A 22,140-nucleotide genomic window follows, 5' to 3' on the forward strand; every position below is an offset into this window, starting at 1 on the left:
ATTTCGGGTTATTCTCGAGGAAATGAATATCTTGACAACAGTCTTTCTTCGATACGAAAACCTGAAGATATATTACCCAAACAATGTACTGGCCACCATACCGATTATAAATTTCTATAGGAGTCTGGATATGGAAGAAGGAATTGACTTCTATATTCACGTTGCCACACCGTAGCGAAACTAGCACTCATGGAAGAAAGAATACTACGTTAAGTAGTAGTGTCTTTAACCCATGTTTTGATCAAATCTGATTTGTTAACAACTGATCTATGTGTATGTTGACAATTAACATAAAACCCAGTGTTGGAAGTTTCCCTATGTTGCTTGCGTAATTTAGTATACCACATCGAACTAACCAATTTTTAAACTTGTGACTCCAGTTTCATCAACAACAAGAAAGAGCATTGGTACCTGGGGGCGATGATTTTCCTCCGGGATGTAGATGAGACCAACAAGCTAAAAGTATCCATATGGCTCTGTCACACGCTGAACTTTCAGGACATGGGGATGAGGTATGTGAGGAGCGAACTGGTGCTCCAGGAGATGATCAAAGTTCTCAAGGACCTCGACATTGAGTACTGGATGGTACCACTCAACGTTAATGTGCGGAATGCACCTCCTATAGAATCCACAAGGATGCCAACAACATGGAGTTATTCATGAAGCGGTGAACGTTCACGGGGCATTTCCTATCCAGTTCGAATGGTGAGAGCTACAAGAGCCCTCGCTAGCAACTGGCGAGTAGAACATGAGATGAGATGTTAGCGTGCCTAAGGCAAATCACTTGGTCTGGTCTTTAACTAGTGTGTTGTGTAGTATGTAAGCTTTGGAACACAATAATTGATCAATTTCAAATATTTTCCAAGCATGTATAGAACACGCACACGTGTGTGTGTGTATGCGTGCAATTGTGTGCTTCCATTCAAGATGGGAGACACGTGTTGGTGAAATCTCTCACAGTCTTCCCACTTTCTCTTTCTCACGCTGGATAACATAGAGACGCAGCCACCCGGAAATCCATTGGTGCTCCTGCGCGTGAAAATATTTTTTGAAATGTCAAAAAAATTCAAAACAAATCTATGTATTCTTTGGGCACATCCAAATATATAGCTAATACATACAAACTTGTAGGAAAAAAGATTAAATTTTTTGTCCTGTGGAAAAAGAAAAAAAAACAAATGTTATCCTAAATATATTTTTTTAACGACGAAACATAGCTGCCCATTTCGCATGAAAATTTTTAAGGATACTTGCGATATTAACACGAACATCTAAAAAGTTCAAATCAATTAAAAAATATTTGATATACTTTTTTACTATTCACATGGGAGCGTGCTGCCGGTAGCCAACGTGTCATCCCACCGTCAGAAAGAAAATATAGAGACACAGCACACGTGGTGAGGGCCCGTTCTCGTTTGTCACCACCCTCACCCGAATACATCTATCTCTCTGGATCTTCCTTCAAAGAGGAAAGATAAAAATACGACACTGAACGACGTGGTGGGCTGCTCAGCCGCACAATCAACCGATCCCCAGAGCTGCTCTGCTCTCCGCCGCGTAACGACCAATGGACCCGCTGCCATCTCCGCCGCAGCTCAGCGTCCTGGAGAGCGCCGTCATAGCGCCCCCGCCGGCGCCGGAGACCTCCCTCCCGTTCACCTTCTTCAACGTCTACTGGCTCAACTCACCTTCTTTTACGTCATGAATTTGTTTGGTGATTTAAATTATGTCATGTCTTTATTTTGATGTTTGAAATATCATCTCATTTTCAAATACAACATATGGCAAATGCCGGTTGCTCGTGCGTGCTGCTTTTTAGCGCACATGCTGAAGTTACTCAGGCGCTAAAATTTGCAGCGATCGCTGAAGCAAACATTCGTCGTCACGCTAAAACAGGCGATCGGCAAACGTTTTTTTAGCGCGTCCCATGTTGGGCGGTCGTTGAAGATGCTCGTAGAGATGGGCTCTAAATCTTCCCACACTACCTGTCTCATGCTGGATAAGATAGAGCCACAGCAATCACACGTGGTGAGTGCCCCTTCTAGTTTATCACCCGAATAGATCTCTCTCGATCCCACAAAGAAGAAAGATAAGAAGAAGACAGTGACAAATAATCGTTAATCAATCTCCGCCGCGTAAGGAGCCATGGATCCGCCACAGCTCTGCGTCCTGGAGAGCGCCGTCGTAGCGCCCCCGCCCGCGCCGGAGACCTCCCTCCCGCTCACCTTCTTCGACGTCTACTGGCTCAACTCCCCGCCCGTGGAGCGCGTCTTCTTCTACAGCCTCACCCCCAACACCGGTGGCAAAGACGGCGTCTCCTCCGCCATCCTCTCAACCCTCAGGACCTCGCTCGCCCAAGCCCTTCGCGCCTACTTCCCGCTCGCCGGCCGCCTCCGCCTCACGCCTGGCACGACCGACCGCTACGAGCTCCACTACCAGCCCGGCGACGGCGTCACCTTCACCGTCGCCGAGTATGCCGTCGACGTCGACGAGCTGGCCACCGACAAGCCGAGGGAGGTCGCCAGGATCTTGCCGCTCGTGCCGCCTCTCTCGACGGGGGTTGGCCCGGTGCTCGCCCTGCAGGCCACCGTGCTCCGCGGCGGCCTCGCCATCGGCATGTCCATGCACCATGCCGCCTGCGATGGCGCCTCCTCCACTCGCTTCCTCCACGCCTGGGCCGCTGCAAGCACCGGCGCCGCCGCGCCTCCTCCCCCGGTGGTCGACAGAAGTCTGGTCACCAAGGACCCGAGCTCCCGCCACATCTACGACATTTACGTCGGAGACCTCACGAGCACCGAGGAGATGGAGTACGTCAAGACGTCCAGCGACAAGCTCCTCGCCACCTTCACGCTCTCCAGGGAAGACATCCAGCGCGTCAAGGAAGTCGTGGCCGCCGCGGCCGGCGAGGCGGGCGCGCCGCTGCCGCGGTGCTCCTCCCTCGTCGCCACCTTCGGCCTCATCTGGTCCTGCTACCAGCGAGCCAAAGACGACGACGAAGAAAGCAGCGGCGACCCAACCTACATCCTCTTCCCCATCGACCACCGCCCGCGGATAAAGCCCGACCCCGTCCCGGACGAGTACCTCGGCAACTGCATCGGCGCCGCCCTGCACGCCGCGCCCAAGGACCAACTCGCGGCGGCCGGTGCCGGTGGCATCCTCGTCGCGTGCACGGCTGTAGCCGCGGCCATCGAGGAGGCGATGGGCCACAGAAGATTCTAGAGAAGATAGAGTCGTGGCCGAAGAAGATTCTAGAGGCCGTCGCGACTGGTGGCGGTGTGCTGAGCGTGGCGGGGTCGCCGAGGTTCCGGGTCTACGACGTCGATTTCGGGTTCGGCCGGCCGGCCAAGGTGGATATCGTGTCAGTGGCAAGGACGGGCGCGATGGCTTTGGCGGAGAGTCGACGGAGCAGCGCCGGCGGCGTCATGGAGGTCGGCATCTCTCTACCGCCGGCAGGCATGCAGAGGTTCCAAAAGTGCTTCGACGATGCCATTTCGTGGCTTCATCACCACTAAACAGGCTATAATATACTCGCTCTGCTCCCAATTACTACTTTGCCTTATAGTTACCTATACAAATTTCAGTGTTAGATTCGTATCTGGACAAATCTAGAACGGAGTTAATACTGAGTCTTATATGTATTGTAAATTTGAAATTTGTATTTTTGAAATCACTCAATTATTTGGAATGGTAGAGAGGTTGAGACGGGGGCGATGTGGCAGGTCCTTGTCGGAGATGGGGATGATGACGCGGCTATCGCATGCGAGGACCATGGTTCACAAGTTCGTGAGGATTTTTTTTAGGCTGATCGTAATGGTGAGTATCATGTATATGATACTAATGTATGATACTACACCCGTAGTGCATAATATCATGTGTTAGTATCATAGATAACTTCATTTATTGACATGCATGATACATATTAGCACAACATTTAATATGATACAGTATCATGATATGATACTCACCCCACTTTTTCTTCATTTAATTCTATATCACCTTATCAAATTTTCCTAGTTGGCATGCATGATACTCCCATTACGATCAACCTTATCGCCCGAGCATGGGACGATGTATCGGAGCTTAAGGAGAGGAAAAAGGTTGTCGGTTCAGGCCAGGGGAGCTTATTGGTTAATATTTATGGCTACATGAGGAATATGAACAACAATCGTTGGATTTGAATTCCAACAACTAGAAGTCGACCGAGCATGTATGATCATTGTAAAATGGACGGAGTAATATAGTCATAGATGGCGGTAGCCCTTTTAGTACATGTGTTTTGACAAAGGGTATTATATATTGATATTAAAATAACATCAATTACATGAGATCTATGCCACGACAAAATATTATTGAGACCTACTAATGATAGTGTATCGAGAAAGCACAAAGTCAAAGAAGAAAGTGAAACGAAGGAGTTCTGACACAGCCAACCGCTTGCAAATAGACCAACATGAACGTTGTCCATCGTCTGTGGAGATTTGCTACACCTACTAATGATTCACAGGGTAGTGGCGTAGCTAGGGGGTGGACAGGGTTGTCCATGGACCACCCTGAAATTTTCCCCATAGCCAATATATAGGGTAGAAAAAAGCATTTTCTAGAAAAAAACATATAATTACATGAAAAGTTTCATTGTTGGACCATCCTGGCTCACCAAGCTGGCTACGCCACTATCACAGGGTGAGAGGATTACATAAAGATATGGCAGTTTTACGTAATCGATATCTCTATTGCTCATGTAAGTAGGAACCAGAATGCTGTTAGCCACACCCTTGCTGCTTTCGGACAATCGGAGGGACGAAGTGCAGTTTGGTTGCGCTCAGGACCTGCAGATGTTTCTCTGCTATGTAGGAACGAATATTCCAATAGTTGAGCAATGAAATCCTTTTAACCCCGCAAAAAAAAAAAAAAGTTTACTGAGGGCGCCAGCTCACCCTGAAAATCAGGGGGAGGGGCTTGGGGGAGTTTGATTAGTGGAAAGGAAAGTTTGGTAGGTTTCGTAGTAATGTTTTGTAGGTGTAGCATTTTTGGCATCAGGGACAACAGACTACTAAAAATATTCCTCCAAAACAATGCCTCAGGAATGGTAATGATGCTCCTCCAGCGTCATTGTCGCGGGATCCAACCATTGCCCGCCAGATCTCAGTACACCTACCACGTTTTCATGTTAGCTTACTCGACTGGTCTTTGTTATCCTTTAGCGTTAGTAGATCTTCAATATTGCAAATGGTCCTGGTCATTGTAATCCTTTAGCGTTAGTAGATGTTCAATATTGCAAATGGTCCGTTGGTCTTGATTATCCTAGTGTTAGTTCAATGTTGCAAAATACAGTTGACGTTGTGCATGTCCCCTACATATAAGTACTAGAAGAACACCCGTGCGTTGCAACGGGGCCACATTAACTTTAAGAGTTCAATATCAATTATGTTAATATTACATTTAATATTCTCATACATATCAAGTGACATTGACGACCTTTTTACCATCAAATTCTCACACACACTCTCTCCCTCCCTCCTCCTCACTCTCTCTCCCCCTCTCTCCCTCTCTCTCTCTCTAACACACACACATATTCATCTTATTGGGTACAGGACCATAATCCATCTATTTCACACGCACACGCGCTAGTGCATAACAATATGGATTATAAAACAGGTTCAAGGTAGTAACAAGGATTCTTCTCATGCATTAATAAACAAATGTTCTGCACTGAAGACAAGATAACCAATTCCCAAAGTGCATCAGAGCATCACAGAATATTACTGGCAAGATAAATGCTCGACGATACACTCGACTCATTTAATTAATATAATTAAATTATTAGTAAATTAGTCACCAAACTGCTCGGATGAACCGGAACAGAGCCAACATATATCATCCTAGACAAACGCAACATCAACCATTTACCTTGGTACTTTAGGGACCGACAGGAGGATGCATGTAGAAGCGCTTCTTGCCTGCGAATCCATAGTCAGAGAGAGAAATTGGAACCCATTCCGATCACCATCTGATAAAGAAAGCATGTAAGAAAATTGATATCTGGCCAACTTGAATCTTCGGTGATTGTCCGCCGGTATGGAGAATTTAGGAGGGTGGATGCAGGGAGTGGCCTTGTGGATGATGGATGGAGGCGCGGAGGGATGTGGTCACCGGAAGGTCGAAAGCGGAGAGGGTCGGGCACGTTAGATGGAGCCGGTGGTGCGCGACAACCGGAGGCGGCCCAATCGTGGGCGGTGAACCGACAATAGCCTCGGCCCATCTCTCGACGCAGCGAAGATAGAGAGGGCGGCACTGCCGGTGCTCGAGGCCGCCGCTCGGCACCATCTACATCGAGGGGAAAGAGAGGTGAGAAAGCGATAGGGTGATGTGGGGCTAGGGATTGCGGAGGAGGGTGGGGGTGTGCGATTTGAATGGATGGTTCTGCCCACCGTTTTCTTGTACGTGGCGGTGGAGACGGCGGCGTCCAGCCATGCAGGCGAGGCATGGGTCGAGCCGGGCACACGGCGAGGCGCAGTAGCAGAGGCGGGGGCGATTTTTTGCTACTGAGATGCAGGGTGTGGGATTGATCGTTCATATTCTCTTTTCCTTTTTAACGGGAGATGGATGCGATTTTTTCACGAGGGAAGAGATGCGACCACGTACAGATTCCATAATAAATTAATTAGGTCCATAACGGGATTTCTTTACAATGCGTTAAGATTTACGTGTTAGTTTTCTTAATAAAGAAATGCACTGATGTAGGGATCGATTGATTCGGATAAGGAAAGATAGATTCGTGATCTTTTGTATGTTAGGAAATTAGTGGTTTGCAAGGAAAGAGTGGAGAGAAAAAGAACCAATGCGACCACGTATAGATTCCATAATAAATTAATTAGGTCCATAACGGGATTTGTTTACAATGCGTTAAGATTTACGTGTTAGTTTTCTTAATAAAGAAATGCATTGATGTAGGGCGCGATTGGTTCGGGTAAGGAAAGATAGATTCGTGATCTTTTGTATGTTAGGAAATTATTGGTTTGCAAGGAAAGAGTGGAGAGAAAAAAAACCAGTACGAGGGGGTGGTGGGAGGTGGGACGAATAAAAACCAGACGAAATTGGGAGGTGGGAGGGGGCGAGTAAAAACCGACAAAAAAAACAACAAAATTGGGAGGAGGGAGAGAGGATGAAAAAAAACCAGGGGAGGTGGGAGGAGGACAAAAATAAACCGTACGAGGCTACCAACTGCTCCATTAGGAGTAGAGATTGTTTGTGAAAATAACATGCGACGACGACTTAGCGAGCGGATCCCCTTAAAAAAGACATAGCGAGCAGATTCCCTTAAAACTGGTAGAAATGGATACAATTGATGACATTGATAAATAGTGGTGAATGTTGGCATAATTTACTATCATCATGCATGGAAACGAATCATCAAGAAAAAGAATACTTCCTATTACTACACTCATAAGAAGCTTCCTAATCTCTGCTACCAAACAGTTTCTGCCCAAATAAGGAAGGAAAGTTATGGACGTGATTCGAAAGGAAACAAACGTTATGAAGATTAATTAATTTAGATTTGATCTTTAGAGATTGATTGTGATTGATTCTTTTACATAAAGACATTATTAAATAATTTGCGTCAGTATGGAAAGTTCTGATCCGTTCAGTTGTTTTTGTTGTGTGAGAGGGTGAAGTGAAAATAAACCGATGAAGTGGGGGAGGCGACGAAAAAAATCTATGACAGTTAACCTACGAAAAAACCGGACGAAAGTGGTGGGACGAAAATTGACCGGCGAAGACTACCAACTGCTCCATTAGGAGTAGAGATTGGTTGGTTCAATTTTTTTTGTGTGGAGGGAACTACCTGGGAGGTGGGAGGGAGTACGAAAATAAACCGTCTCGGCTGAGCGGGAGGTGGGAGCAAGTACCAAAGAAGTACCAAAAAAGACCGGGTGAGGTGGGATGAAAATAAAACCCGGAACGCGACCTACCAACTGAGACATTAGAAGTAGAGATATTAACAAAAGTGCAGATCCCGTCCCACTCTTCACTTTTTGACAAAAAACTTCCGAATAGCAATCTTGGTGAGTGATCTCGACCGGGTTCGATCGACATGGCGTGTCGTTCCTCCAGGAGTGGGTGCTGAGAGGAAGGATGGCAAACCTCCATTGTCAATCGGCCGGAGCTGCATCGTCATTCGGATCAGAGCATGAACGAAATCGAGATGGTAGAGGTTGAGGAATTTGTAGGACGTGAGGGTTTAGGGTGGGCATCACGAGAACTCACCCATATCTTGGGAGACGGCAGACCCGAGGTGCAGTCGTGTTCGTGCTTCAGGGGCTGCCACGTGCTGTCCTCGCCGCCATCGCCTGTCGATGCCACTTCAGCGCCATGAGCATGGGACTGAGAGACGAAGCGAAGAGAAGGGAAGGAAGCGAGCTAATGACGTACCTATGTTTGGTATGTAATACCCTCCATTAAGAGTAGATATTTTCTTAAAATCGATTATTTTGTTTCCTAATTAATGTGATTGAGCAATTTAAGGTAAGGTTAATTAATTTAGATTTGATATTTAAAGATTGATCGTGATTGATTCTTTCACATAAAGACATTACTAAAATTAACTTGCACCAGCATGGAAAGTTATGATCCGTTAAGATTTTTTTCGTTGTGTGAGAGGGTGACGCGAAACTAAACCGGTGGGGTGGGGGAGGGATGAAAAAAACCAGCGAAATAAAACGGGTGGAAGGTGGAAGAAAGTACCAAAGAAGTACAAAAAAAAACCGGGTGAGGTGGGACGAAAATAAAATCCGGAACGCGACCTACCATAAAGTAGGTGGCAGCCTCTCAATTATTAGTCGGAGTAATAATGGCCATGTACGTCTAAATTAGTGGCGGTAACCAGTAATTAATTGACGACGTCTACAAAATGTTAGCATCGACAAGTGATCATGTCACGTTCGAAGAAGTGTATGTTAGGGTAGCAAGCTTATATTCCTTCCTTCGGTTCTTCTAGTAGTTGAGAGAGAAAAGAAAATTCTTAGTCATCCATGATTAGTGAGTTGTAATCAGTTCAATCAGTGGACGTGGTACCAGATTGTGGTACAGCCTTGTTCACGTGCTTGCAATTTCAAACAGCCTTAATTGCCGACCAAGGGTTTCAACAATTGGGTAGCCAATTTCAACAGCTGTGTGGATCCAAACGATCATACAGCACACATTGTCATATCACTGTCTTGGTGCCTATTTTCCTACAACATTCAATGTAATGCCGACAATGCTAGCTATAGCATTTCATGTATATCATGTTAGCTTAGTGTGACTAATTAATGTTTATCAGTCTATCCCTTAATTCCAATGAATAATGCCCGTACATATTTATAATTAAACTTTGACCATAAATTAGACCACAAATGTGGGTTATACGTTACAAAAATTGTATGGTTGAATTCATATTCAAAAAAGTTTTCAATGGAACAATGTTGATGTCATACAAATATATATTATTGATCACAATGTCATCACTGACGTTCAAGAACACTGATGGGCAGAGGTCGTATGAGCTCACATGTATGATGCAGATACTGATGCCTATTCTCTACATGCTGGTAGCACACAATAAAATGGTGCACCCTATAGTCAGAACAGAAAATTAAGGGTAAATTATCCTTTTGCCTTCAGTGGTGTCCATGTACTCAGTTTTGCCCTTAGTTGCAAATCGTGCTCAGTTTTGCCCCTGGTCAGTGCGCAGCTACTATGACGAGGCCCAATTGCCAGATTTAAGTGCATTCCGTCTGTTGGTATTATCCTTTTGTCTTCAGTGGTGTCCATGTACTCAGTTTTGCCCTCAGTTGCGAATCGTGCTCAGTTTTGCACCTAGTCTGTGCGTAGCTACTATGACGAGGCCAAATGGCCAGATTTAGGTTCATTCCATCTGTTGGCGTTATCCTTTTTCCTTCAGTGGGGTCCATGTATTCAGTTTTGCCCTCAGTTGCGAATTGAGCTCAGTTTTGCCCCTTGTCTATGCGCAGCTACTATGACAAGGCCAAATGGCCAGATTTAAGTCCATTCCGTCTGTTGGTGTTATCCTTTTGCATTGAGTGGTGTCCATGTACTCAGTTTTTCCCTCAGTTGCGTATCGTGCTCAGTTTTGCCCCTACTCTGTGCGCAGCTACTATGACGAGGCCAAATGGCCGGATTTATGTCCATTATGTCTATTGGCGTTATCCTTTTGCCTTCATGGTGTCCATGTACTCAGTTTTGCCCCCAGTCTGTGCGCAGCTACTATGACGAGGCCAAATAGCCAGATTTAAGTCCATTCCGTCTGTTGGCGTTATCCTTTTGCCTCCATGCCACATCGGTTTTGGGATGAAGCATTCCTTATCACATGCTTTCTTATTAATCGTCTTCCCACCCATACAATCAATAACACGACTCCTCTAGAATGATTATTTGGAAAAGCACCCGACTATAATTTTTTATGCATGTTTGGCTCAGCATGTTGGCCATGTCTTCGGCCCTACAATGAGCGCAAACTTCAGTTTCATTCCAAGAGATGTCTTTTCCTTGGTTATAGCATGATGCACAAAGGATATAGATGTCTCACGTCTCATCTGGTCGTGTGTATATTTCTAGCGATGTCATCTTTGATGAAAATACCTTTCCCTTCTCAAATGACACACCGAAACAAACACCCGACCAACTCCTCGATCGGATCCTTATGTTTTCTCCTGAGGCTATGCAACGTACGGATTTGCATAACCAACATGCAGAAATTAGCAGTACCTCACCTGTTCGGTCTAATCCTATTTTGCAGCAAAATCCTGCGTCATTGCATGTGCAGGAAGAGTTAGCTGCAGAAAATCCAGATTCTGTTGTCCCGGATCCTGCAGCTGGCCCCGCAGGTGCGGATCCGGGCGAGGATTCGCCTGCTGCAGCTGCAGCTGCCGACCGACCCAGATCCCCACAATGATCTGGTCTCTCCTGACCGGCCTCGGCGCTCCACAAAATGCGCGCCACCCGGCGGGATCTTCCATGGAGCCCCACATGGTTTCGTCCTGTTCGGACCATGGCGGGCCCGTGCCTTCCTCCACTCGTGCCGGGCCACTTGTCCAGCCCGCCCCGATGGACGCTCTTCACACGCCTGCCCCACCTCCACGAGCATGCACTCGATCCCATGCAGGGGTCCACAAGCTGTAAGTTTGTAAGGACGGTACGTATTTGTACGATCCGAAGAAGCATGGGTTTTCTGCCACACTGTCACATGCACAGGAGTCCGCAACTACCTCTACTGCTCTCGCAGATCCTTTCAGGGCAAAAGGCTATAGAGAAAGGGTTCCTGGTGCTTCAACAAAATCGCATGTGGCATCTTGTTCCTCCTGCTTCCGGATGAAATCTCATTGACTGCAAATGGGTTTTCCAGGTTAAAAAATGTCGACGGTACTGTTGAGCATCAGAAAGCACAGTTGGCCGCCAAAGGTTTCAAGCAACGCTATGGGGATGATTATGAGGACACCTTCAGTCTGGTTATTAAACCTGCTACCATCCGCTTGGTCTTGTCTCTTGCAGTTTCTCGTGGCTGGATTCTTCGGCAACTTGATGTACAGAATGCGTTCTTGTATCTCAAAGAGGAAGTGTTCATGCGTCAACCACCTGGGTATGTTGATTCATGCTTTCCGCATCATGTTTGCAAGCCGGACAAGGTGCTATATGGTCGCAAGCAGTCACCCCGTGCCTGGTACTTCCGTCTCAGCTGACATCTCAAGAAATTTGGGTTTGCTCCACCCCGTGCTGACACATCCCTGTTTGTATACAAATCTAGTGGTGTTATTATTTTCATGTTGGTTTATGTGGATGACATTATTGTCACCAGCTCATCACCGTCAGCTGTTACTCTACTTACACTAGTAGAAAAAGGGTCAAACGTGAAGCACATTAGTGCCAGTTTGATTTTGGCCCGGTACTAATGGTACCATTAGTGCCGGTTCGAACGGATTTGCATTAATGCCGGTTCGTGTTGAACCATTAGTACTGGTTCGTGGCACGAACCGGTACTAAAGGGGTGGTGGTAGGCTGGCGTCAGGCCGGGGCCCCACGATCACCTTTAGTACCAGTTCGTGGCACGAACCGGTACTAAAGGTTAGACCTTTAGTACCGGTTCATGCCACGAACCGGTACTAAAGGGGTCTGACCTATAATACCAGTTCGTGCCACAAACCGGCATTATAGGGCAATTTTCGCATCCAATGGGAAAATGTAAAACGGCTATAACTTTTGCATATGATGTCGGAAAAAAACGTATAATATATCAAAAAATTCAGCACAAAAATCTGCATCCGATGGAGACAGCCTACGGTCTATTTGGAATTATTTAGAATCCTCAAATTCCAAAAGGAAAAAAAGATATGGTCAAATAATTTCAGTTTTTTTAAAAAAATTTGGTTAAATCTGGTCAAACTACTTATTCAAGAAGTATTAATGTTACTACATAATTATTCAAGAATATTAGTGTTACTAAATAATTATTTCAATTTTTTGAATTTTGGTCAAATCTGGTCAAACTATGGTCAAACTGTGGTCAAGCTATGGTCGAACTTATTCAAGAAATATTAGCGTTACTAAATAATTACTGTTTTTAGAATAATAGTTTCAAACTCAAACAGTGAAATGTGTGACTTCATAATCAAGCTAAACTCCTGAGGGTTAATAGGATTAACATCTTACTATTGTCAGGAAAACAACAAGTGTACACTCGGAAACGAAGGAGAATACAACCCAAAAGTTAAGTGTGCTCGGGCTAGAGTAGTGAGAGGGATGGGTGACCGGTCGGGAAGTTAGATGATTTGGAATGAGTGATCCACACTTGAGCAATTAAGAGAGGTGATTAGAGACTAAATCATCAAATAATTCAGAAAAAATAAAAATAAAAAAAAATCAAAAAAAATTTCCAACACTTTCAAAAAAAACCTTTAGTGTCGGTTGGTAACACGAACCGGTACTAAAGGTCCCCCATACCGGGGCGCGAGCTCACGCCACGTGGTGGCACTTTAGCGCCGGTTCGTGCCGAACCGGTACTAAAGGGGGGGGGCCTTTAGTGACCACCCTTTAGTGCCGGTTATGGAACCGGCACTAAAGGCCCTTACGAACCGGCGCTAAAGCTCCGTTTTCTACTAGTGTTATTGGATCTTCACACCGAGTTTCCCCTCAAGGATCTTGGTGATCTCCAATTCTTCTTGGGTATTGAAGAGCGTCGATCAGGGGAGGATCTTGTCCTATCTCAGGAGAAGTACACAGCTGATTTGCTCCACAGAGTAGGTATGACACAGCGCAAACTAGCTACATCACCCATGGCTATCAGTGATAAGCTCTCTCGTGAAGGGGGTACTCCTTTGTCTTCTGAGGACGTCACCAGATATCGCATTATGGTTGGGGCATTGCAGGATCTCACATTAACTCGTCCGGATATCTCCTATGCAGTAAACAAAGTTTGTCAGTTCTTGCATGAGCCTACAGATGATGATTGGACAACGGTTAAGAAATTCTTTGTGATATGCGGCATTTTTCTCACACTGGACTACGTATTCGCAAGTCCACCTCGTCCTTGATCAGTGCATTTCCAGATGCTAACTTGGCAGGCTCTAAAGATCACAGGCGATCTACTAGTGGCTTTGTAGTTTTTTATGGAAGCAACCTTGTGTCATGGAGCTCACGCAAGCAAGCCACGATGGCACGATGAAGTACTGAAGCAGAATACAAGGCATTAGCTAATGCTACAGCTAAGATCATCTGCCTACAGCCTTTGCTACGTGAACTAGGAGTCCATCAAGCAAGTGCACTTGTTCTCTAGTGTGATAATCTTGGCGCCACATACCTCTCAGCTAATCCAGTGTTTCATGCACGGACTAAGCACATTGAGGTCGATTTTCATTTTGTATGAGAACGAGTTGCACTCAAGTCTTTGGAGATTCGGTTCATTCCTACACAAGACCAACTGGCGGATGGCTTGACGAATCATATTGGAGTACAACAACTTTTCTAGAGGAGTAGTGTTATTGATTGTATGGGTGGGAAGTCGATTAATAAGAAAGCATGTGATAAGGAATGCTTCATCCCAAAACCAATGTGGCATGGAGGCAAAAGGATAACGCCAACAGACGGAATGGAATTAAATCTGGCTATTTGGCCTCGTCATAGTAGCTGCGCACAGACTAGGGGCAAAACTGAGTACATGGACACCATGAAGGCAAAAGGATAATGCCAATAGACAGAATGGACATAAATCAGGCCATTTGGCCTCGTCATAGTAGCTGCGCACAGAGTAGGGGCAAAACTGAGCACGATACGCAACTGAGGGAAAACTTGAGTACATGGACACCACTGAATGCAAAAGGATAACACCAACAGACGGAATGGACTTAAATCTGGCCATTTGGCCTTGTCATAGTAGCTGCGCATAGACAAGGGGCAAAACTGAGCACAGTTCGCAACTGAGGGCAAAACTGAATACATGGACACCACTGAAAGCAAAAGGATAACGCCAACAAATGGAATGAACCTAAATCTGGCTATTTGGCCTCGTCATAGTAGCTGCGCACAGACTAGGTGCAAAACTGAGCACGATTCGCAACTGAGGGCAAAACTGAGTACATGGACACCACTGAAGACAAAGGGATAATGCCAATAGACGGAATGCACTTAAATCTGGCCATTTGGCCTCGTCATAGTAGCTGCGCACTGACTAGGGGCAAAACTGAGCACGATTTGCAACTAAGGGCAAAACTGAGTACATGGACACCACAGAAGGCAAAAGGATAATTTACCCTTATATTTCTGTTCTGAGTATAGGGTGCACCATTTTATTGTGTGCTACCAGCACGTAGAGAATAGGCATCATGTAGTATCTGCACCATTCATGTGAGCTCATATGACCTCTGCCCATCAGTGTTCTTGAACATCAGTGATGACATTGTGAAACGAGAGAATTAGGCAGTTCGGCACACCCAACCAGGGGCGCCCTGGTCTTGTACTTATAGGAGGAATACAAGTCCAGATGTATCTCCAAGGATCACAACTAAATACAGGTTTTAACGCAATCTACAGCTAGCTAAGATATATCTCTAGATAACCTACTTGACGTACAAGTTTACAATAGAATCGGTTGTTTAAAACACACCCTCAATCACAACCGGATAAGTTAAGATTGTGTCTGAACATCCGAAGTTGTTGTACTCCAATATGTTTCGTCAAGCCATCCGCTAGTTGGTCTTTTGTAGGAATGAACCGAATCTCCAAAGACTTGAGTGCAACTCGTTCTCGTACAAAATGAAAATCGACCTCAATGTGCTTAGTATGTGAATGAAACACTGGATTAGCAGAGAGGTATGTGGCGCCAAGATTATCACAACAGATAACAGGTGCACGTGCTTGATAGACTCCTAGTTCACCTAGCAAAGATGGTAGCCAGATGATCTTAGCTGCAGCATTAGCTAATGCCTTGTATTCTGCTTCAGTACTTGACCGTGCCACCGTGTCTTGCTTGCGTGAGCTCCATGACACAAGGTTGCTTCCATAAAAAACTGCAAAGCCACTAGTAGATCGCCTGTGATCTGCAGAGCCTGCCAAGTCAGCATCTGAAAATGCACTGACCAAGGACGAAGTGGACTTGCGAATACACTGTCCAGTGTGAGAAAAATGCCGCACATCACAAAGAATTTCTTAACCGCTGTCCAGTGATCATCTGTAGGCTCATGCAAGAACTGACAAACTTTGTTTACTGCATAGGAGATATCTGGACGAGTTAATGTGAGGTCCTGCAATGCCCCAACCATACTGCGATATCTGGTGACGTCATCAGAAGACAAAGGAGCACCCCCTTCATCAGAGCTCTTATCACTGACAGCCATGGGTGATGTAGCTGGTTTGCACTGTGTCATACCTGATCTATGGAGCAAATCAGCTATGTACTTCTCCTGAGATAGGACAAGATCCTCCCCAGATCAACGCACTTCAATACCCAAGAAGAAGTGGAGATCACCAAGATCCTTGAGGGGAAAATCGGTGTGAAGATCCTTAATAAGTCAAGCCACGGTGGCACGATCAAGTACTGAAGCAGAATACAAGGCATTAGCTAATGCTATAGCTAAGATCATCTGCCTACAGTCTTTCCTGGTTAACTAGGAGTCTATCAAGCACGTGCACCTGTTCTCTAGTGTGATAATCTTGGCGCCACATAACTCTTAGCTAATCCAGTGTTTCATGCACGGACTAAGCACATTGAGGTCTATCTTCATTTTGTACGAGAACGAGTTGCACTAAAGTATTTGGAGATTCTGTTCATTCCTCCACAAGACCAACTGGCGGATGGCTTGACGAAACCTTTTGGAGTACAACAACTTCGGCTGTTTAGACACAATCTCAACTTATCTGGTTGTGATTGATGGGGTGTGTTAAACTACCAATTTTGTTGTAAACTTGTACGTCAAGTAGGTTAGCTCGAGATATATCTAAGCCAGCTGTAGATTGCGTTACAACCTGTATTTAGTTGTGATCCTTGGAGATCGATCTGTACTTGTATTCCTCCTATAAGTACAAGACCAGGGCGCCCCTGGTTGGGTGTGCCGAACTGCCTAATTCTCTCGTTTCACAATGTCGTCATGTCGTTCAACAACACTGATGGGCAGAGGTCGTATGAGTGCACATGAATGGTGCAGATACTACATGATGCATATTCTCTACGTGCTGGTAGCACACAATAAAATGGTGCATGCTATGGTCAGAACAGAAAATTAAGGGTTAATTATCCTTTTGCCTTCAGTGGTGTCCATGTACTCAGTTTTGCCCTTAGTTGCAAATCGTGCTCAGTTTTGCCCCTAGTCTGTGCGCAGTTACTATGACGAGGCCAAATGGTCAGATTTAAGTACATTCCGTCTGTTGGCATTATCCTTTGTCTTCAGTGGTGTCCATGTACTCAGCTTTGCCCTTAGTTGCGAGTTGTGCTCAGTTTTGCACCTAGTCTGTGCGCAGCTACTATGACGAGGCCAAATGGCCAGATTTAAGTCCATTCCGTCTGTTGGCGTTGTCCTTTTGCCTTCAGTGGTGTCCATGTATTTAGTTTTTCCCTCGTTTGCGAATTGAGCTCAGTTTTGCCCCTAGTGTATGTGCAGCTACTATGAAAAGGCCAAATGGCCAAATTTAAGTCCATTCCGTCTGTTGGCGTTATCCTTTTGCGTTTAGTGGTGTCCATGTACTCAGTTTTTCCCTCAGTTGCGAATCGTGCTCAGTTTTGCCCCTAATCTGTGCGCAGCTACTATGACGAGGCCAAATGGCCGGATTTAAGTCCATTATGTCTGTTGGCGTTATCCTTTTGCCTTCATGGTGTCCATGTACTCAGTTTTGCCCCTAGTCTGTGCGCAGCTACTATGACAAGGCCAAATGGCTAGATTTAAGTCCATTCCGTCTATTGGTGTTATCCTTTTGCCTTCAGTGGTGTCCATGTACTCATTTTTGCCCTCAGTTGCGAATCGTGCTTAATTTGGCCCCTAGTCTGTGCGCAGCTACTATGACAAGGCCAAATGGCTAGATTTAAGTCCATTCCGTCTGTTGGCGTTATCTTTTTGCCTTGAGTGGTGTCCATGTAGTCAGTTTTGCCCTCAGTTGCGAATCGTGCTCAGCTTTGCCCCTAGTCTGTGCACAGCTACTATGACGAGGCCAAATGACCAAATTTAAGTCCATTCCATCTGTTGGCGTTAGTGGTAGTGGGTCCGTAGATTTCATGTGGGACCGTGTGGAAGTGGTTCGGAGCTTACATGTGGGACTGCGCAACAACAACATATCCTAGGGTTTGAACCGGGCACACCGGACGCCAATCCGTTCCATGCGCGACCCGGCCATCCTGCTTCACCACCAACTACTGCGCAACTACCTGCTCCGCCTGTCACCTTCCTGCGGTGCCACAAGGTGGGCCGCTTGTTCCTCCATTGCACCCGCCACCTACTCGACCGTCGGTGATGCCTCGTTTCGTGCGCCCGACCGGAGCGCTGATAGGTGGGGGGCTGGTGCACAAAGTTGAAGTAGGAGTGTGAATCTCCAGGGCGATGTGGCGAGCGGCGGCGATCCGGGAGTATTTGGTGAGGCAGGCATCAGGCCGGAGATCCGACGTGTCCACGACTAGGTCCCCGAGGGGTATGTCACGCCTCCTGTTTAGATTGAGCTTCCGTGTGCATTTCAACAGTCGATTCGAGTTGTTTTGTGGTTAATTTTGCTATTGGTGTGCTGATTGCATCTCCGTTTTCCTGGGTTAGGATGGAGTTGCGGTTTGCTTTCTTGGTGCACATTAGAAGGGACCGGTACATCTTGAATGCAAAGAATAAGAAGAAATTCCAAGGAGGTTTCGATTATCTGGTGCCAATGGCTTGTAATTGGAGTTTCAGACAATTTGGGGATGTAATTTCCAGCCAATATCCTTGGGGGTTGCAACTCTCGCAGTCTCATGTCCGGCGAACTCCGTGGGAGAGAAAATTGCAAATGATAACATTTTTTGAAATTGCGAACAATTTTTTGTAAAAGGCGAACATTTACAATTTTAAGATTGAAAACTAAAACATTTTGTGAGAATACAATTTTTGGGAATCTAAACCAATTGTTTTACAAAGAAAAAAACATTGAAAAGGAGAACATTTTCTGAAAAGACGAACAAGTGTTGAAATCAAGAATATTTTTTGAATTTGGGAATAAACTAAGTAACCTCATCGTCCAAATTACACTGCTTGCCATCCGACTACGCTGCTGCTCATGATATTTAAGAGCAGGAAATGTATAAGGGTCAACTACTGTGTCGGTGGAACCATGTTCCAAGGATGAAGTGCAACCTATAGATCAATTCCCATAAATACAAAAAAACTAGGGTTTCTCTTGCCTCACGTCGGCGTCGGCGCCGGTCCGCCACGTCTCCGGTGGCCTTAGAGCCATGCAGGCAGAGTGAATCTCGGCCCTTGCCGGTGGGAGGGCTCCGTTTTTAGATCTTTTTCCGAGTTTTGTTAGGGTTTGTATTCTACTCGGGAAGGCGAAACGGCGGCGGCTCCCTGAAGATGGAGTAAAGGTCTCCCTGCCTAGCTAGCATTCCGGTGATGCGTGCAGCATCGTCGGTGGGCGTGTGAAGGTGTGTCTCCGGCGGATCTATCTTTCGTGGATTTTCTCGGATCCGTTCGTCGTTCGTCTATCTTCCTGTGTCTTCAGGTTGGGTCCTTCTGATCTACACTCTTTATCGGCGGTGGTTGTTGTTCTACTGCATTGGTTCTATGGGGTATTAGCACTACGACTTCCCGATTGTCTATTACAACAAGGTTTGCCCAGCTCCAGCGATGGACGGGCGATGACAGCGGCGCGCTTCGCCTCGCTTCAGTTTGTAGTCGTCGCCAGGCGGTTTACGGATCTGGATGTAATTTTTATTATTTCTAGTATTCGTTGTACTATCATGATTGAAGATGAATAGATTGGAATTTTTTCTCATAAAAAAACTACTGTGTCGGCGTTAGAAAACATGTGTTCGTTTACAATGCCTACAGTACACGCATACACACACATGTTATCAAGAAACATATTTTCACAAACATGATAAAAATAAACAGATTTTCTTAATCTTTTTCACCGAGAACTTTTATTGAATTTGTGCACAAAATTTATGAAAAAGAAAAGAGTTAAAAGAAATAGGAAAACAAAAAATAAAAAAATAAAAAAGAGAAATAAGAAAAATATAATATAGTAAGAAACCGATTCAGGAACCTTTTGGAAGGTTCCCTAAAAATGGCTAGGAACCTTCTAGAAGGTTCCCAAAACGAGAGCCTATGAACGTTAGCTATTCGCAAAATGGTTCGAGACTTGCCCTTCCGGCGTACCCGAACTTACCAGGTTCTACGCGCCGTGTTTGGTTGCAAGCATGAAATTACACAAAATTTAGCCAGCAGTTGGGCATGCCCAAGGTTGTCCCGCCATGCAAAATTTGAATGAATTCGGATACCGAACACGCGTTGCATCATGTCCGGCCTGTGTTTTAGGTTTTTTCACAGGGAATACCCTAGAAAAAGCATAGAGTGTCTGAAACCAACGAAACATGCCAAGCATGCGGCCCATGGTAATGCCAATGTGTGGAAAAAAATTGGGTGCATTAGGAGGAGGTTAAAAAAAGTAGTTCGAGACTTGCCCTTCCGGCCTACCCAAATGTAGCTTGTCGTACACGGTGTATTGGTTGAAGCATGAAATCACTGAAAAAAGTTCCATGTGCTAATTTAAAAAACAATCACAAATTTGAAATGAAATCACACAAACAAAAAAGTTCATGAAATTGAAATAAAAGCACAAACTCAAAAAAATCATGAATTTGGAAAAAGTTCATTGAATAAAAACAATTATAAATTTGAAATAGTTAACAAATTTTAAAAGGTCTACGAATTAAGAAAGAAAACAAAGGGGGGGGGGGGGCGGGGGAAGCCATCAAAGCAATGGTTATTTTTGAAGGAGGACAAACGTACAGTAGGATCAGCAAGAGGTCTCTCAAAACCTGGATGGTAATGATCTTATTAGCTTACTAGCTAAGTTGCAATAAGGAATTACAATTGACTTCTGAATTCTGAAGATGCCTTTCCTACCATTGCTATATGGATTCTCCTGTAGGTGAATGCATTTAGAGAGTGCAAAGCCCTTGCTCTAACACTTAATGATACAAAAGTTGCAGTATCCAAGCTCAACCAGATGACTAATGTTGTTGGTGGCATCATCGTGTTTGTTCTCTGGCTCCATATTCTTCGCATAGCGACAACGAATTTCCTTGTCTTCCTCAGTTCACCATTTTGGTGGCAGTTATTGTATTTGGAGACACTTTGAAGGAAATTTTTGAGGCAATATTTTCTTATTTGTGATTCATCCTTTTGATGTTGGTGACCGCTGTGAAATCAAGGAAGTTTAGGTGTGGTAATATTTTTCTTGCTCCTTCCTCATTGAATCTAATATTAGTGTGCACTCATTGACTAAAGTTTTAAACACTTGAATTTCGGGTTATTCTCGAGGAAATGAATATCTTGACAACAGTCTTTCTTCGATACGAAAACCTGAAGATATATTACCCAAACAATGTACTGGCCACCATACCGATTATAAATTTCTATAGGAGTCTGGATATGGAAGAAGGAATTGACTTCTATATTCACGTTGCCACACCGTAGCGAAACTAGCACTCATGGAAGAAAGAATACTACGTTAAGTAGTAGTGTCTTTAACCCATGTTTTGATCAAATCTGATTTGTTAACAACTGATCTATGTGTATGTTGACAATTAACATAAAACCCAGTGTTGGAAGTTTCCCTATGTTGCTTGCGTAATTTAGTATACCACATCGAACTAACCAATTTTTAAACTTGTGACTCCAGTTTCATCAACAACAAGAAAGAGCATTGGTACCTGGGGGCGATGATTTTCCTCCGGGATGTAGATGAGACCAACAAGCTAAAAGTATCCATATGGCTCTGTCACACGCTGAACTTTCAGGACATGGGGATGAGGTATGTGAGGAGCGAACTGGTGCTCCAGGAGATGATCAAAGTTCTCAAGGACCTCGACATTGAGTACTGGATGGTACCACTCAACGTTAATGTGCGGAATGCACCTCCTATAGAATCCACAAGGATGCCAACAACATGGAGTTATTCATGAAGCGGTGAACGTTCACGGGGCATTTCCTATCCAGTTCGAATGGTGAGAGCTACAAGAGCCCTCGCTAGCAACTGGCGAGTAGAACATGAGATGAGATGTTAGCGTGCCTAAGGCAAATCACTTGGTCTGGTCTTTAACTAGTGTGTTGTGTAGTATGTAAGCTTTGGAACACAATAATTGATCAATTTCAAATATTTTCCAAGCATGTATAGAACACGCACACGTGTGTGTGTGTATGCGTGCAATTGTGTGCTTCCATTCAAGATGGGAGACACGTGTTGGTGAAATCTCTCACAGTCTTCCCACTTTCTCTTTCTCACGCTGGATAACATAGAGACGCAGCCACCCGGAAATCCATTGGTGCTCCTGCGCGTGAAAATATTTTTTGAAATGTCAAAAAAATTCAAAACAAATCTATGTATTCTTTGGGCACATCCAAATATATAGCTAATACATAC

The 22,140-nt window shown here is 45.1% G+C and overlaps 2 pseudogenes; both read left to right on the top strand.

Annotated features, from left to right (window-relative positions):
• Positions 1-1,929: 1,929 nt before the first annotated feature.
• On the top strand, positions 1,930-3,702 carry LOC123103680 (malonyl-coenzyme A:anthocyanin 3-O-glucoside-6''-O-malonyltransferase-like; annotated as a pseudogene).
• Positions 3,703-11,047: 7,345 nt separating this feature from the next.
• On the top strand, positions 11,048-21,682 carry LOC123075740 (mechanosensitive ion channel protein 5-like; annotated as a pseudogene).
• The last annotated feature ends 458 nt before the right edge of the window (positions 21,683-22,140 follow it).

The sequence above is a fragment of the Triticum aestivum genome, chromosome 1B (assembly GCF_018294505.1).
Source record: "Triticum aestivum cultivar Chinese Spring chromosome 1B, IWGSC CS RefSeq v2.1, whole genome shotgun sequence".
NCBI classification, from domain to species: domain Eukaryota; kingdom Viridiplantae; phylum Streptophyta; class Magnoliopsida; order Poales; family Poaceae; genus Triticum; species Triticum aestivum.